At 39.9% G+C, this 19,347-nt stretch overlaps 1 protein-coding gene and 1 pseudogene across 7 annotated transcripts in view; one reads left to right on the top strand and one right to left on the bottom strand.

The window, feature by feature from the left end:
- The window catches only part of PLCB4 (phospholipase C beta 4), a 418,385-nt gene that overhangs the window by 340,524 nt on the left and 58,514 nt on the right, over positions 1-19,347 (bottom strand). The gene's annotated exons all lie outside the window — the stretch shown is intronic.
- On the top strand, positions 1,461-5,818 carry LOC307198696 (ran-specific GTPase-activating protein-like; annotated as a pseudogene). Its single transcript has one exon. The product of its transcript is annotated as a ran-specific GTPase-activating protein-like (transcript).

The following is a 19,347-nucleotide window of genomic DNA, read 5'->3' as shown; positions in this document are numbered from 1 at the left end:
TGTTTTAAGCCAATAAGTTTTGAGGTAGTTAAAGCAAGAGATAACTAAAGCAGAAATAGAGCAAGGTAGCAAATAAAATCAGGAAAGAATAAAGCAGAGATGCAGCCCCTGCATGACAGGGGAGTTCAAGCTTAATTCTGGGCTTTCCCACTCTAGTTCCATGACACTTGATCAGACTTTGTTCCTGTCTCTGTAATCCACAAATCTAAACTTCTTGACATTAAATGGCCTTTAACATGACCAGCTTAAGGGCTTTCTGTTCATAAAGGCTTTAGCTATAATACCCCCGTATTACAGTCACCATTTTGTTCATGCCTCTGCAGAGAAATTCTTATTTATCAGTGCCCCATGAAGTAACCAGCACTCGTTACTGGTTCACTGTCTACAACTATGGAATTGATAAAACAGTCTTCACCAATTCCCTGCCTTGGGATATCAAGATTACTAATCCTAAAGGTTTAGGAACAAGAATAATTAGAAGGAATAAGGCTCAAGTATCTCTTATGGCAGGGGTGTCAGATATGTTCTACTAAATGGGTGATCGTGAAATATGGATGCTAACATAATCATTAGTAATTGAAAAGGTAATCCACCATATTTCCATATTTTAGTAATTCTAAAGTGATACAAGGTAATTCTGTCATGATAAATTTGGTGTAAGGGAGCACAAATCTGAGCAAAGGTACGTATTGATAGAAGACACCAATGGCTCTATCTCCCTCCTTTGAGACACTCATGAATTAGAAACATGCATTGCTCAGTATTTAGAACATGTGCTCCATGAGGTCTAGCGATATGTTAACACCCAAAGATTCTTAACTACATTGTTTTTGTTTTGTCTTCATCCCTAATATGTTTAGAGTATATGTGCTGTCTACATTCTTTTAAGTGATTAGATTACTATTCTATCCCTTGGTCTCAAGTCCAGGCACTCCTCCAAAGGCTACCAGCATTTTGGCCAAATCATCATATGCCTCATTGATTCTCCAACCCACGAGGAAATTCCATACCTTCTTCCATACCATCTCCCCTTCTCTCCTTGGGAATCTCACTATCATGTTTCAAGACTCAACTCAATGTCACTGGTTCTATGAAGCATTATCAGACACTCCCAAGCTTAACTACACCCTCACTGAGATACACATAATACTTTGTAGACGCCTATACTACTTAAAATATTTATCATAATTATTTGTTTGAACGTCTATTTTCCCAACTACATCGTGATTTCCCTGAAAGCAGTGATCAAATACTCTTCATTACTGACTCCATGGTGCTTAGCAAAGGGCCGGAATCACAGGAGGCCCTCTGTAAACATATACAGAGTGAGTGCTTTCTGTTGCTATAGTGCCTTACTCAAAGCTGCTTGAAATGCCTTTCACACCAGCTTTTTTAAAAAATTTCCAAAAAGTGGATTATAAACCATTAGAGGGATGAGGAACAGAAGGAATTAGGAGGAAATGACTTATTTATCTAACATTAAAATACACGAGGGGTCGCAGGGCACAGGGAAGAGCGGGCGGGCGGGCAGGAGGTACTGTCTCCAGAAGCGGAGGAAGGAGCTGCGAGCAGCCGCCGAGAGGCCGCGGAGCCCGCGACGACCGAGCCGACGAGTAGCCGCCGCGCCTATGGCGGCCCCCAAGGACACCCACGAGGACCACCTCACCTCCGCCGAGAATGCTGACGAGTCCAACCATGACCCCCAGTTTTTGCTAATACTTTCTCTTCCCGAGCGAGAAATTAAAACGCTGGAAAAAGATGAAGAGGAATTTTTTAAAATGCGGGCCAAGCTGTTTCGGTTCGCTTCGGCGAATGACCTCCCGGGGTGGAAGGAGAGGGGCACCGGGGACGTCAAGCTGCTGAAGCACGAGGAGAAGGGGACCATCCGCCTCCTCAGGCGCAGGGACAAGGCCCTCAAGATCTGCGCCAACCACTGCATCACGCCGGTGATGGAGCTGAAGCCGTACGCGGGCAGCGACAGCGCCTGGGTCTGGAATACCCACGCCGACTTCGCCGACGAGTGCCCCAAGCAGGAGCCATTAACGCGGAGAATGCGCAGAAATTCAAAACGAAGTTTGAAGAACGCAGGAGGGAGGCTGAAGAGAGAGAAGAGAAAGGATCTGGCAAAAATGAGAGTGCCGAGAAAGTAGCTGAGAAGTTAAGAAGTTCTTTAGGTGAAAGAGGGCAAGGAGCCCGAGGACGAGACCAAGGAGGCACAATGGGTCGTGTCCCGTTGTGTCCTTTGTCCCTGTCTTTTCCCTTTTTCTTTTTTTTTTTAATTTGCCCTGCCCCTTCTTTTTGGTTTGTTTTTATTCTGTTTTGTTTTCACAAAGGACTTTATATAAAGAACTGACTTCCAACAACAACAAAAATACATGAGAGAAATCTCTGAAATTTCCAGATGGGTAGATCCACTTCACCCTTGTGTTTCTATGAATTACCTATTATTCCATCTGATAGATACATTATAATTAACTGCATACATGGTCCTAATAAGGCAGAGCTTCTGATTTTCAAGTCACTACTCAGAGGAGACCAAACAAAGAAGTTCACCAATTAAAAGGTAAGGCAGCCCTCCAAAAAGTCTTCTTTAATAAGCACCACTTCTTTTGTTAATGCATCCTACCTGCTGAGTGTCCTTAGGGCTCAAGTACAATTTACACTTCATTATCTTATATCTTCACACCGTCTCTAGCTGTTTCATCTCATCCAATTCTGTCTGGAGAGCAAACTCTTCAAAATGGTGTCTCAGCCAAGGTCCCAGCAGGAGACAGATGGAACACACACAGGAGACAGCTGAGGGCATTTAATAAGGGATTATTTACCAGGTGTGGGCAGGGCTTGAGGAAGACAACCAGGGAATCTGAAGAGCCCTAGGCCAGAGGGGCACGAAGACAGAGCCACCGGAACACAGTGAAAGTGCTGTGGCTACAGGAGGGGTTGCCAGACAGACTCTGTGGCTTCCGGGAGGACGACAGAGACAACCATCAGCCCAGTGTCAAGAAGAAACCTGGGGGGATAGAGGCTGACCTCCTGTTCCTCCTCCATCCAATCTTCTGCTCTAGCCTCCCACTTCCTGAATCCGTGCAGACGCCTGAGGGCAAGGAAGCCCATCAACGCAGCATCTAATGCTCCATCTGCAGACATGAGCACATGCAGAAGGTGGAGCGCAGATCAGGAGGGCCAAAGAGACTATCCAACACTGATGGTATCACAGGCAGTACCTACTTCTCAGCCCCACCTACCTCCTACTAGAGCACGAGGCGCGCAGATGGTAAGAACAGAAAAGAGCCAAGACGGGATGTTTGTCGGAATCGCACTGTGTGTAGGAACCTCCACTTACACCCATTTCCGTTTCCCTGTGAGCCTGCAGAAGTGACCCCTCCACAGCCCCTCGGCACTCAGCTCCCACACACACTGACGAGGCCTTACTCTAGGACCCGAGACTCTGATGGTGGGCTTTTCATCAAGTTCCTACAAGTAAGACCTCCAACAAATAGCCCAGCTCTTCACCCCTGCAGAAGACTACTGTGAAGCCTATTCTACACCGCCTCCAAAACACAGTGCTCTGCAGACAGCACTCCGTTGCCCCCAGTGGGATCAACCTGGGGTCCACACACCCTATATTGGCTACATTTCCTTCCTTATCTCACATCCCCACTCCCCTACTTGTGCTTCCTGGGACCGTCTGACAAGTAAGCTATTTGCACCCCAACCCTCATCTCAGGCCAGCTTTGGGAGAAGACAATCCACAACCCATGCCTCTGAAAACAGACTTATGAAGAATGTGAGAGTGTGGGCACGTGTGCATGTGTGGTACTGGCCCTGCCTGTGGTTACTCTGCACCCAGGGAAAAATGTACTGAACTTGAAGTCAAACAATGTGACTTCTAAGTCTCCGACTTGGCCTTGAACTTGCTCTGTGAACCTTAGCAAATAACAACCTCCCCAGACCTTGATTTCCTCATCTGTCCAATGAACTCAGATAAGAGGACCTTTAAGTTTCTCATCCAGCTTTAAAGTTTGCTAAACATTTTCAGCAGTAAAAGGGACATAAATCATACAGCCCAACAGTGGACTGACACAAAATTCCACTCTTTGGTGTGTTTTCTTAAAGTTAGGTAATTCAGAAAAAGCAAAAAGCACTTTTGTATTACCATAAAAAAACTTTTATTTTTTAAATTTATTTTATTGAGGTATCGTTGATTTACAATGTGTTAGTTTCTGATGTACAGCAAAGTTATTCAGTTACACATACATAAGAAAATAACTTTTAGAAATTAAGAACTGAACCTATCAACCAAATGGCCATTAGATACTAATTTAAGTCAAATTTCCTAGCTTTGACAGCATACGTATAGTCAATTATTCTTAAACTTATAAATCTTGTATAAACATCTATTGACCATCGTCTTACTCCATTATGGGAAAAACCTATAAAAAATCAAGACTGGAAATTTTGTATAAAGTAAGCACCTCAAGAAATGGAGACCTGCTTTATAGTTGTGGTTCTGCCAAAACTTTGTCTCACTGAACAAATCATTTCACTTCCTCATTCCCCACACCCAGTAGCACCTCCAAAAGGGGGACCTAGGGTCCTTCCATAAGCAGTGATCAAATGGTGAATTAAAGAAGGGCCCTCGGCTTTAGTTTTATTAAATGGAAAAAAAAAGGCATAATAGGGTTACACTATCTATACCATCTCAACAAACTCTTCCTACTCTAACGTTCCCTCTTGAAATGAAACAGAATATAGTGACCTAAAATTCTGCACCTCAGAATGATTCTGTTCTTCTCTTAAAGCTATTGCCTCTGCCCAGAGTGGCCACCCTAGAGCAGTGCTTACCTACTTAGTGGCAGAAGCCACTGGATCCCAAATTCCATAAACTGAATATTAAGGGAAAAAACAAAAGTGCAGTGCTGGGCATGCAGTGCCATGGAATGAATGTTGTTTCTAGCTCTCATATTTAAGATAATGGCAAAAATCAGTCCAACCACTGGTCATGAGCAACACCGTTCTGACAGGTGATCAAGACCTTGTCTCAGTAATATCTGGAAACATATGACAAGCAAACAAAATGCCTGGAAGCAGGGTAGAAGGGAGCAGAGGAGGACATGGAGGGAGGAAGATGATAAGACAGCATTCAAAGGCTCTTTCAGGACTTCCATGCTGGCACAGTGGTTAAGAATCCGCCTGCCAATGCAGGTACACAGGTTTGAGCCCTGGTCCAGGAAGATCCCACATGCCATGGAGCAACTAAGCCCATGCACCACAACTACTGAGCCTGCACTCTAGAGCCTGTGAGCCACAACTACTGAGCCCACGTGCCACAACTAATGAAGCCCGTGCGCCTAGAGCCTGTGCTCTGCAACAAGAGAAGCCACTGCAATGAGAAGCACACCACAAAGAGTAGCACCCTGCTCGCCACAACTAGAGAAAGCCTGCGTGCAGCAACAAAGACCCAATGCAGCCAAAAATAAGTAAATAAAATAAATAATCTTTTTAAAAATAAAATATATAAGGAACTCAAATAACTCAGTAACAAAAAATAACCCGACTTTAAAAAAAAAAAAAAAAGGCTCTTTCACTTTTTTTTCTTACCCAGCATATTCATAACAAATGCACCATCTGTAATAAAATGCAGAACCGGGCTTCCCCGGTGGCGCAGTGGTTGAGAGTCCACCTGCCGATGCAGGGGACACGGGTTCGTGCCCCGGTCCGGGAAGATCCCACATGCCGCGGAGCGGCTGGGCCCGTGAGCCATGGCCACTGAGCCTGCGCATCCGGAGCCTGTGCTACGCAACGGGAGAGGCCACAACAGTGAGAGGCCCGCGTACCGCAAAAAAAAAAAAAAAAAAAAAAAGTGCAGAACCTCAGAGTACAGTAAGTCTTTTAGAAGAACTATTAGGACGATGGAGGGGTCTTCCTAGTTTTTCTCTTAGGCACAAAGAATTCAGAGTTTGTGGGTATGGGAAACAGAAGAGGGAGGATACAAACCAAAAGGAAAGTTCTAATGTTGCATCTTTGTGGGCAGGCTATCTAAAAAATGGTTTCCTTCCAATTTCCTCCAACACGAAGAATGGTCAGCTGCTTCTCTATGATATTTCATATGAGTTTCAAGGTAAAGAAGGAAAGGAGGAGTTTCAAGAAGGAAGAGGAAAGAAGAAAATGAAGTTACACAATGTCAATTACTAAAAAGTTAGATATTAAATTATCTTACAGCCAATATAAATTTAAACAAAGTTATAAATACTAATTTATTATTTATACAAAAATTGTTAAGAAATATTAAATTACCAAAAAGAAAATTATTAAATTACTTTGGAAATACTAGCATGAAGAGCTATAATCTACCTAATTGTCTACATCAGTGATTCTCAAAGATAATAGATTTACCTAGAAAACTTTCAGAAATTATGAAGCCTAGGATATACCAAAAACCAATTATATCAACATCTCTGGGGTGCTGGACAACCAACGACAGTATTTTTTGAAGCTGTACAGGTGACAGTGACAGGCATACAAGTTTGAGAACAACTGTTTTACATCATGCTGAGTTAATGTTGATGTAACTTAAGGCAAAAGACAGGGGCTTGAATCAATCCTTCACTTCTCTAAAACCTTCCCTTCCCTGGTTCTTACAGGTGGGCATCTGGGGCACAAAGCTTCATCTCCCCACTCCTCACATGCCTGAGGTTACCTCTCTACTCCCTCAAGCCACCTGAAATCAGATACTGATGCCTGTTATGGGGCTTATGGGGCAAAGAAGCCTGAGGAAGATCCCCCGGGAAGTGCAGTGACATTGAAATCATGTGCAGTGGGAACTGGTGACCACAGTGCCTTTGCAGGAAGGAGCCACATCCGCTAGCAAAGAAAACTTGCTGAGGGTGAGCCATGTACTGTTCTCAACGTGTGCAGCTCCACCCTCTTTTTCACTGGTTTTATTCAAACATTCATTCATTCACCCAAATGTTTACTAGACATGTGGTTTGGTCCTAGCTCACCTTGAATTCACAGCTTGAAGGGAAAACAGATTTCAAAAAGTAACTGCAACTCAGTGTAGTTAGAAAAATGCAAGTGAGCAGAGTCATAGTAATAAAATACACAAAGAACAAATTACCTCTGGGGAAAGGGTTTTCCAGACTGCGGGAAAGAGTCACAAGGTGAGAAGATATGAAAACAGAAATCTATTTAGTACTGCATATGGAAAATGCACAAGCGATAAAAGGTCAGAGGTCAGTGTGAAGTCAGAAAGGGCACAACTATTTTGGCCTTACCCTAGAGCCAGTGACCACACTACTGACATTTTGGGCTGGATAATTCCTTATTGTGGGGGCCTGTCCTGTGATTGTGGGATGTTTAGCAGCATCCCTGGCCTCTACTCACTAGATAATAGCAACACCTAACACCCCCAATACAGTCATTAATGTCTCCAGACATTGCCAGATGTTCCCCAGAAGCAAAATCACCCTTAATGGAGACCCACCGTCCTAGAGGCAGTGTGGACCTACTGCATAGGCAGAACAAAGTCAGAAATTTGCCTTTTAGAAAAAGCAGTCTGACAGCAGTATGGAGAATGAAGTGGAGTGAGGGGATATAAACTATAAATCCAGCACGTGAACCTGCAGATTTGGGTGCACATTTATAACCACTTTTATAAGGATATCAGAGTCCACCCTCTCAGTGGACCTACTTTATACAATAGACTTTCAAAGAAGAATCAAGTGAAGTTTTTTGTTATGTTAACTGTTGTTACAATATGAAAGCTTCCCAAAGTTAGCCTCTGGGTGGTGGGATTCTGGGTGATGGCTATTTTCTTTATACTTTTCAGTATCTTCCACAACCTGAATGAATAAAAGAGCAATTACTTTTCAAGGTACCTTCCTCAGGTATACCCTTCGTGGAAATAAAAATATTGCATGCATAATACTCAGCTGCAATGGTGGAAGAAAGGATCCCACAATATCTAACTCACACACACATGCACACACACACACGAACACACACACACATACATACACACATATACATGCACATGCATGCCTACCCTTGCTCACTGTACTTCTGAAGACATCACAGCATCACAGCATTATGAAATGCAGTTTTCTACAAACCAAATGGACAAGGTATCTTTGCAGAATAATGTCCCTTTGCACACACTTTTTTGAAGTAGGGTATAATTTCCATTATCTATTGCTATGTAACTAACCACTGCAAAACTTAGTGACTTAAAACAGCAATAATTGATTATTTCTTACAATTCACTGGGTTGGCTGGGCTCAGCTGAGCAGTTCTATTCCACGTGGTGTAGCTGAGGTCACTCCATAGGCTGCATTCAGTCAGAAGCTTGACTGGGGCTGGAACATTCAAGATGGCTCTCATCCTTCAAGGTCTCTCTCTCTCTCCACATGGCCGATCAGTTAAGAGTCTAGCCTAAGCTTTTCTATAGCACCAAGGGTGGCTTCCAAGAAGGAGCATTCCCAGAGGACAAGCCCTAATGTGCCAGTGCTTACCAAGCCTCTGCTTGCATCATGCTTGCTAATGTCCCTTTGACCAAAGCAAGCTGTATGGTCAAGTCTAAAGTCAATGAGGAGGGGAATATACAAGGGCCTGAGTGATGGGAGGCAGAGTTCACTGGGGCCACCAAGGTAGCAGTCTTCCACAGTTGGAACAGGGTTTCCTTGTAGACCACGTCTTTTTGGCCCAGACCTTCTGAACATCAACAGATTTATTAAAAACCAATGATTGTAGACATGAAATGATCCATACCAAATTAAAACTGAAGCTACCACACCTTCGTGCCTTCCTTAAGCCAGCTCTCAGTACAGAAATAGAAATCATTCAATCTCATCATTTCATAAGAAAAAGGCATTTCAGAGGAAAATCCTACTTTTTTTTTCCCTAAAGGACAGAAATACCGATGATGAAAGATTCCCTCACTAAAGATTAAGTACTAGTCTTCAGGTGAATTTGAAGATTTCATTTTTATAATACACTCACTGGACTAAAACAAACTGATCCAAATCTACTGTCAATTCCCCTCTTCCCAATTTTCCTCTTAGAGGAATCAATCTCTTCTGAAGAACCAGGTACAATCTAGGTACAAAACTTAGTTTTCATTGAAGACTAAGAAAAACCACACATCAATTGCCATATGTAAAAATTATAATGTGCTTTAAACTAGTAGAAGGTCGCTTCAAGATTGTTTTAATGCATACTGTTACATTATTTTACTATTTTGGCACACAGGGATTATAAAAATGCATGCTCCAGAGGGGAAAGGCATCTCCATCATGACAACCTTCTAGTAGAGCGGTAAACACAACCCCAAAGTGGCAGGGATGCCCAGGAAAATACTGGGTGTCCCCTGGAATGGGTTTACCTTGTGGGTGGGGGTCCTGTTTTCCAAATGACCTACCTTCAGATATGACCAATGAGGAGGGCGTTTCTGATTCTAATCTCACAGAGGAAGGATGCCCATACCAGGGTGAGTGAAGACTGAACAGAGCTCCTAAATGAATCTGATGAGTTTGAAACAATAGCAAATTTGAAAGATTAATTTCGGCCATTCATTATTAAGAGAGGTCAGAAGATGCAGAACTAGTAGAAAACCTATTTAATAAGAATTACAAATAAAAAGTATTTGCAGGCCATTTTCAAATAGCTCTAATCAATTTTTAGTGAATTTGGTGCAAGAACAGCACATAGAATTGTGCCAAGCTCAGTATTTGTCAAATGAATAAAATATAACCCAATGGAAAAATGGCCTTGGAAGTCTAGCCCAATAGTTTTCCACATGTTCTTGATAAAAATGGTGGCGGGCAAGAGATGTGGAGGAGGCAAGGAGCTGACTACTGCTTTATACCTTGGGCTTTCACGTGAATAAAGTTACTTCTACTATTAAAAAAAAAATTCTACTACTACTACTACTGATCTATCCCAACATCCCTTTTTTATGAATAAAAAAACAGAGATCCAGAGTAGTGAAACCACTAAACCAAGGTCAGACACAAAGAGTGGCAGTGTCACAACTAGATCTCAGGTCCAGAGAGAAATATAACATATATGGTCAATCCCCAGTATTGCAAATTCAGCTACTCGTAGCACTTTGGCGGTCCTTAGTGGACATGTGCAGAGAGGCAAAAAATTTGAGCCACTGATGCACACGATTCCAGCTGAGGTCAAACAAAGCTCTGCTCTACCTTCTTGATTCAGCTCTCATACCGTAAACAAGTGTTCTTTCTACAGTCTATGTAGTGGCATAGTTTTCGAAATTTTGTGCTTTTTGTTGATGATTTCACTCTTTAAAAGGCCCTGAGCATCATGCTGAAGTGCTGTCTAGTGCTCCTAAGCTCAAGAAGGCTGTGATGTGCTTTACCGAGAAAATATACGTGTTAGACAAGCTTCATTCAGACATGAGTTTTAGTGCTGCGGGCTGTGAATTCAATGTCAATGAATCAACAATACATATTAAGTACGATTTTTTTTAAACAAGGTTATATATTGATCAGCTGATCAAAATGTGACCAGAGGCTCATGGGAACCTATCCCCGCAAGTCCACTAAGAGCAATGGCTCTGTATTCACTAAGTCAACGTTCATGGAGACTTTATGGAACATAACTATTGTAAATGAGATCAACTGCGCAACCGACACCTCTTTAGTTGTTATTACCAAGGGCCTTGAACAATGGCTACTAGCACTCTTGAACCAGACACCGGTAAAATACCATAGATAAAAGTTCCTCCTGTGCCCCCTGAGCACTTTGGTTTTTCTCATAATCAATGACATGAGCTTTAAAAATTATATGGGAATTTTAACATTTTTCACTTATTTGGAAATTGACTATTATGCAGATTATCACATCATTTGATAGCCAAAGAATCAGGAAAGGAAATATCCTAGAAGTCATCTAGTCCAGGAATCACTAACCTGAGTTCCATGGACCACCCAACAGGTCCACAGATATAACCCAAGGCTCCATAAATTGGGATGGTAAAAATAATTACATGATTATTTTCACTCAACTCTAACTGAAGTATGGCATTTCCTCTAATTATAAATATAAATCACAAACCACAGTGGTATTAACACCACCTATGACTTGGTTTTCAATATAAATTCCAGATATTTTCTTATCACATTAGAATTATTTCAGATATTACAAAATATCACTTGTGTTCATCAATAATTCAAAATTACAGTAGCTATTATGCCACTTAATGTGTTAATAATGTACACACATTATCATGCCACAGATGTATTTACTATTTTTATATCTTTATTTCAATGTAATAGTTTCCTTTGTAGTTCTGTGTATTTCATTTGATGCATTTAAAAAGTTATTTAGAGAAGGGGTTCCTAGAGGCTTCACCGAACTGCCAAAGGGGTGCATAAGAACCCCCAAACCACTTCTCTTATCCCACAGATAAACATGACCTAGAGAAGGAAAGTGGCTTTTAAGGTTCCACCACTGGTTAGAAGCAAATCCAGGCCTGAAGCCTCACAATACCCAACGTGGGGCTCTCTGTGCTATGCTGAGCTGCTTAGCTATTAAATCAGTAGCGTAAAAACTGGGGCTCCTTATCCCCCAAAGTTTGGCCAGTGGATAAGTGAGCCCTGAGATTAAATTACATCAATGTGAAGAAAAAGAGAAGCATGTATCCCCAGGGGGAAAATGGTGAGGGTTTCATAATCCATACATGAGTCCCTCACAGCCTCTCCAAGATTCACATCCCACCCCTTGGGGAATCATGGATGCCCCACCCCCAACGGAGGCGAATCACTGTGGTGAAGAGCCAGTGTCTCTGGTGTGACTGTGTGTCCCTCTGTATGTTGATGCAGGATGACATTTCCCTCCATCACCCCACAAGCATCCTCCACACCAGCCACAACTGAGTGCTGTACACCAAGCCTGCTGAGTTCTTTCCCACCTCCTAACACAGTTCCCTCTGCCCACGATGGCCCCCTGCCTTCTCTCCCTGGCAAACCCCTTCTCATCCTCTAATACCCAATTACAGGTCATCTTCTTCCTCTATTTTTGCCAGGTAATTACACTTGTCTCAATACTAGACTATGAGCTTTGTGAAGATGGACAGGAGAAGAAAACTGGGAGACAGGAAAGGAGGTCAAGCATCTATGGCACACAAATGAGAGATAATTGTAGTAATGGTAACAAGGTTAATGTTTGTTGAGCATTTAATATGCACCACACACTGTTCTAAGCAATTTAAACAGATCACCTCATTTGATCTTCCAAGCAGCTGGTAAGTAAAATTATGATCCTAATTTCAGAGATGAGGAAACTGAGGCATAGTGAGATTAAATAAATTGCCCACGGTCACACAGACAGGAAGTGGTAAAGCCAGGACCAAAATAGAGGCAGATCCAGAAGCTACAAATGCCCGAAACTGCCAACTGCACTGGAAGGCGCTGATCTCAGCCCTTCATTCAATAGGTGAGGAAATTTCAGGTCACAGAGAGCAAGTGTTATCTTGTCAGTCAGGACCCAAGGTAAGATTAGAATTCGGAGCTCATCTGCCGGGAGACTGCCTGCTTCTAGCTTTGTTTAGATTTTAGTTTGGAAGAAGAGAAGTCAGGAAGGGAGGGAGGGAGGGCAGGCAGGCAGGAAGGAAAGAAGATCAACAGATCATTTAGTTGATTGGTTGATACATCAAATGATGGGTCAACAGATGGATAGAAAGATTAACAGACAGATAGAAAGAACTGCTCCAGCACAAAGCAGATCTGGCTTACAGTAGATAATCAGTTATTGTTCCTTGAGCCATGAAAAAATGTCAAGACATGCTATTAATACCACCCGAGTGTTCTCTAATTTAATGTAATTTCACAAGATTCTGTTATGTGACAGCCCAGAGGCCCACAGTGAAGGAAAGGCAAGAGGCTTAGAGGGGATGAGCTGCCTTGCCAGGAAACCCTTAGAGGAGCGTTGACTTTATTTTTTCAGTCTCAATTAGCCCTCCTATATTTTGACGGGCATAATGAATATAATGTTCTATGTTAATACAGAGAAACTAGTTTGCTTTGCTTGTGCTTTATGTTAATTTCTTGCTGACATGACCACATCTTCAATTTATCCCACTAAGAAAAAGATGATTTCTTTCCAAATAGCTGCCATTGTGCAAAGTCAACACAGAAGATGTCCAGTCTCCAACACGTGAGATCAGATAAGTTTGCTCCTGACCTAGGCAACTGCGCCGTCACGTGCAAACATCATTCATGGGTTTCCTGGGAAAACAATCCAAACACAGAAAACATCTGCTAAGGGACTCTTTCAATGACTTTAAGGGGAAACACTTGCAGTGAAAATACCATCAATTTTCTGTGGCTGAAACTGCCTTCCACTTTGAAAGTTATTTATGTGCTAGAAACTGGCTAGACGACACATCAATTAAAGTAATTTATCTTTTAAATTCAAAAAAGGAGGATGCAAGCAGACGTTCTGAAGTATGCATGTATCTCCCACCAAATCCACTGCATTGTCATACAGATCATTAGAGGTTTATTGTTGATTTGAGGCAGGTGGTAGGTAGCTGCAGTCTTCAAAAAGATTCACATTTTCCCTCTGTAATCGCAGGTCTAGGACTCACTCTCTGTGGTTCTGCGATAACTGCCTAAATAGGGTTGGCCTGTAAGTGCCCTAACATTAACAAGTCCCAAGGATCAATGAAAGTTCAAACCTCCTCACCTCACTAGAAGCCTCAATCCCCAAAGACAATGAAGCAGGGCTCTGACTGACTTACACCCCTGGCTGCATTTTTCCACTTTGAGCAGCAACTCTGGTACGAGAAACTTCTTAATCTGTTTCCAAGCTTGTCACTAAATACATAATTTTGTATTAAAAATACAATACACAGAGAATGTCAAAATGAGCCCAAAACAACGGGGTTTAGAGCTGCTAACCCTCTAGTACCTTGGTGTTAAAGTTTCCACTTTCTCTTGTGGAAAATAATCCCCCTGAAAAATATCATAAGACATCACTCATATGTGAAATCTAATATAAAAAATGATATAAATGAACTTATTTACAAAACAGAAACAGACTCATAGGTTTCTAAAACAAATTTACGGTCACCAAAGGGGAAACGTGGAGGCGGGGGAGGGATAAATTAGTAGCTCAGGATTAACACACACACTCCACTATATATAAGACAGATAACCAACAAGGACCTACTGTATAGCACAGGGAACTACTCAATATTCTATAATAACCTATATGGGAAAAGAATCTGAAAAAGAATGAATATATGTATATGTATAACTGAATCACTATGCTGTACACCTGAAACTAACAACATTATGAATCAACTATACTCCAATAAAATTAATATAAAAGAAAGAAAAAAGAATCTCTCTGTCTAGCTTTAAAATGAGATAATCTAATATTTGGCACAGAGTAGATGCTATGTAGGTATACGCCAATATTGTTAGCATTAGTATTACATAGATGGTCACCTGAAAGAAAACCAGTGGAAGGTGATGGTAAATTAGAAATTTTCATCTAAAATAATAAATTTTATTTTATTGTGATAAAAAAAACTATCCTAAGGCAAGTTGAAAAAATATAAAATGGTCTTCTCCCAAGACTGAATGCTTCTTTTGTAATGCAGTTCAATATTCTTAGACTTTCATCAGACCTTAAAAAAAAAAGCAAATGAAATGACATGTTGAAACTTGCACTGACCCTCTTGCATTTCCAAAGCTCCTGGCTTGTTGTGCTTAATGTTTTTTTCTCTTCGTTTCACACCAACTTTGTAAGCAACAAATAGGACTTTGTTAGCTTGTGCAATGATGCAATTATAAGTGCACTAGCCTTCCCACCCACAATACGAATCTGATTTCAGAAACAAAAAATTCACCACTAAAGTTGTATGTTATCACAGTACCAAGTCCTTTAAGTTCTTTAAATCCTTTGCTTGGATTTGAAACTTTGAAAATGTGGAGGGCAGAGTGAAGAGGAAAGGAAAACAAATTGAATTACGAAGTAGCCGTATAATATTTTTAATCATACTGAGCACATAACCGAAGTCTTAACAAAAGATTATTCTTTGACCCAATAATTCTGCTATTAGGAATTTATCCTAAGAGTGTGCAAAAAAAGCTTATCTTCAGGAAATAATATCTCTTATAGCCTTGCTCATAAAAAGCAAATTTTTAAAAAAGCAAAAATTGTTGTATAATATTGGGCAACTAGTTAAATAAAACTCATTCATTCATATCAGTAGAGTATGCCATTCAGAATAATGCTTATTTAGAAGTATGTCTACTGACACAGAAAATGTTCATGCTGTATTTTTTTTTTTTTTTTTTTGATGTACACGGGCCTCTCACTGTTGTGGCCTCTCCCATTGCGGAGCACAGGCTCCGGACGTGCAGGTTCAGCGGCCATGGCTCACGGGCCCAGCCACTCCGCGGCACGTGGGATCCTCCCGGTCCGGGGCATGAACCCGTGTCCCCTGCATCGGCAGGCAGACTCTCAACCACTGCACCACCAAGGAAGCCCCCTCATGCTGTATTTTTAATTTCAAAATGCAAGTTACAAAAGTGCATGGGTAGTATAACCCTTACCATGTTTACTCTAACCCTTACACATACACACACACCCTACACCTTCTTTGTCCCTCTTCCTGTTCTTAATGTTCTTCACATCACGCACCATCACCAGATATACAGTAACCTGTTGGTTATGGCCTATCTCCCCCAACTAGAACAAAGTAAACCTCAGGAAAAGAGGGGCTTGTTCTGTTCACCTCTGTGCCCACAATGCCTCACACTGTGTCAGGCACATGGTAGACAAGTAACAAATAGGACCAAAGAAATAAATATAAGTATATGTGCATATGTGTATAGAGAGAGACACAAGATACTGAAAGGTATTCCCAAAATTATTAATAGCGGTTATGGCTGGGTAGTAAAAATACACACACTTTTATATTCTTCTTTACACTGATGTATAGTTTCTCACTTTTATACAAAGAACTTCAAAAAAAAAGATATAACCCCTTTTCATATATGCTTGTGTGCATTTGTATGCATGTATGTGTGTGTATGGCATGCATGTATGTATTTTGACACTTGTATTTGGTTATCTAGTAAGAATATCCTTCATTCCTCAAATTGCCAAATTAGACAATAGAAAAAAATGAAACACTATTTTATTCTCTACTTCAGATGAACTAAATGAAATACGGGACAAGTGGTTTAAAAAAAAACACACACACAATAAATTTATTTTTACTTTTTACCACACACTTTCATTAAACCACATACCAAGCATATAAAATCAGATAGTATAAATCCTTAATCAACTGTTCCTTATTTCAGGATAAAAAGTTTTTGTTTTATGAATTACAGGTAGTATTTTGCAATTATGGTGGAAAATAACAATTTCACAGGTACCACAATAGGTGTCTTATTGTTTTATTTTACAATGTTAAAACTAGCAATTACTCCACAAGGTAGCAAAACTGGATCACAGTGTTCTCATTGGTGTGAAAGCAGAATTGCCATCAAGAGACACACCTGGTAAATGGATCAAATCAAGAGCATCAGAGGCATTTGGAGAGCATCCTTGAAATCAATTGGATGGCCTTAACATTATAAAGCATCTATTTGGGGGCGCTTAAAAGGTAACATATTTCCTGGGCAACCTTCAATGTTTCTATTTTACATTCTTATAAGTAATACAAAACTTCATAATTAATAAACTTTTAAGAATCCACTGCAGAGTGTGTAAAAAAAACTGTCAATTACAAAGATGATACTTGTCAACTAACACTACAAAACAAAGTTCATATAAAAAGATGATACATGCAAATATAGGTCTCCATGTGAAGCAGAAGTTTATACTAATGCTGTGCTTCAGAAACAGGATTGGGGATACTTCTCCCTGGGGAAGTGCTGAGGGAGTTTGTGAATTGGTCATAACACCAAAACCCCCTTTGGCCCTCCAGCACTTGAGGCCCCACATAAGTCTGCTCTCAGCCGTTCTTCTCTCATTTGCTTGCTTCTTAAATATTTCCTTTCATTCACTATCCGTGAAGTATCAGGTGAGTATTCTATAAAAGAAGTGTTTTCTTTGCCTTTATTAATCTCACTATGATATTTAACTCTGAAAAAAAAGTATGATTGAATTTTGTAAATAAATTTATCTTTTTTTTTACTCTAGACCAGAGGTTGGCAAAGTACAGCCCGTGGACCAATCTGGCCTGCCATCCATCTGCTTTTATAGAGCCCATGAGCTAAGTTTGGTTTCTACACTTTTGAATGGTTGAAAAAAATCAAAAGGATAATATTTCATGACACATGATAATTATATGAAATCCAACTTTTGGTGTTCATGAATACAGTTTTGTTAGGACACAGCCACCACACCCATTCATTTAGGTATTGTCTGTGGCTATTTTGTGCTACAACACTAAAGAGTTGCAATAAAAAGTGTGGAGCCCATAGTCAAAAATACCTTCTGGCCTTTTTCAGTAAAAGTATGCTGACCTCTATTCTAATCTGTATGGTAGCAACACATAACATAGATCGTAGACTCCTATTAGATCACTTTATGTATACTATTTGAAAGAACTGGGTAATTTACATAGGAAAATCTGCATATCATCTGTGTATCATCATCTACCTACCGACCTAGCTTGGTAAAAACTTAGACGAAAAGTCTGGAAGAAAACTCACCAAACTGCTAATGACGGTCACTTCTAATGAAGAGAGAGAGTGGAATTGAATAAAATATTTGCTTTTTACTCACCTATATTGTTTTATTCTAGCAAGGAGGTACTACTACTTTTGTGTTAAAAAAAGGAAAAGAAAGAAACAAATTTCAAGGGGAACTTTTCACATACCAAATATTGACCTTTCAAAAGAGGATAAAATTAAACAGTTGAAATGTCAAAAAAAAAAAAAAAAGATTTTTCAAGAGTTTCTTAACTGTGTGATCATTTAGAATTTGTACACTCAAAGCAAAGGGCATCTTAACCATGAAAAAAATGTGAAATGTAATCCAGTTATGTCATACTAATTTTTAAAAGTAGAGTAGCTACTTTTAAAGTGCACATATTTTGAAAAGGCAAACATTGTTCAGAAACATGATAAAACAGGTAATACAGACTATACATTATTAGAGACTATAGCTTTATTGAGTCACCTATAAAGAAAAAGTACATTTAAATATTTTCAATTTCCATCTTTCTCTCTCCAAACTATCAGCTGAAACTAATGCATTGCATGCCTAATAAAGAAATACTGATTCATAACTCTTGATTAAAATTTTTTTCCCAAAATATATCGTAAGGAACATGAAAATCATGTAGCCATATGCTCAAGCACACAATATTTTCACTGTTTCTTATTTTTAAATGGACACAAAATCTTCCAGAGACCACACAGTGCATCCAGACGGGCATGACGCAGTAGAGCCTCGCTTGAACCACCACATTTATAATTCAATTCCTGCACATTTATAAACGCTGGCTTTCAAAGTGCCAGCCCAACGGTCCCTTTAACTACACTTAGATGCACAACAATTGACAGCTCATTATGACAAGTGGTCTCAAGAGTAAACTATTACAGTTAATGGTCTGTAAATGCTTTAGTCTCCAAACCTGGGCCAACATTAAAGCAAGCAAAACTGGGCCTTTCCTTAAACGCATCTGGTTTTTAAATGCCTGTATGATATAACATTACTCAAAATTAATCTCCCTATTTCTAATTCCTGAAATACTACAATTTAAATCAAGAGTACACACCTAATTAATCTTATGGGTTTTTTTTTAAAGAAATACACTATAATATGCCAATTTGTAAGTATCTACATCTTGAAGAGGAATAGAAATGATTTTAAAGCACTGGAACAAAAATACCTAACTATCCAGTAATAGAATATTCCTGAAATGTTATAGTCCTTCGTGATTTAAAAGTATACAACCGTTACAGCTATGTTTAATACAAAATTATGTAGGAAGTAATCACAATGCAATGTTAAGAGAAAACAAACAGGATAAAAATCGTATGTCCAATATAATCCTAATTTTATAAAAAAATAGAATAGATGTTATATGGGACATATAACATTAAGTTATAGTGATTTTTTTTGTGGGTGGTAGAATAATGGTGATCTTCATTTTTATGTTTTCTTGAATTTTTGAATTTATCTACAATAAGCACCATTTTTACAATTAGAAAAAATTTTTTAATAAAAATAATGTTCCTTTGTGTCTATTCCTGTTAGTATACATGAAAAATTACCACTAGAGATTAATCTGGTTAGTCTGCAAATCTGGGAGATTCAAGAATACATTTCATGTTTAATTTTATCTTCAAG

This window comes from Stenella coeruleoalba (genome assembly GCF_951394435.1).
Source record: "Stenella coeruleoalba genome assembly, chromosome: 15".
In the NCBI taxonomy this organism is placed as follows: domain Eukaryota; kingdom Metazoa; phylum Chordata; class Mammalia; order Artiodactyla; family Delphinidae; genus Stenella; species Stenella coeruleoalba.
This window is presented reverse-complemented; position numbering and strand designations above follow the sequence as displayed.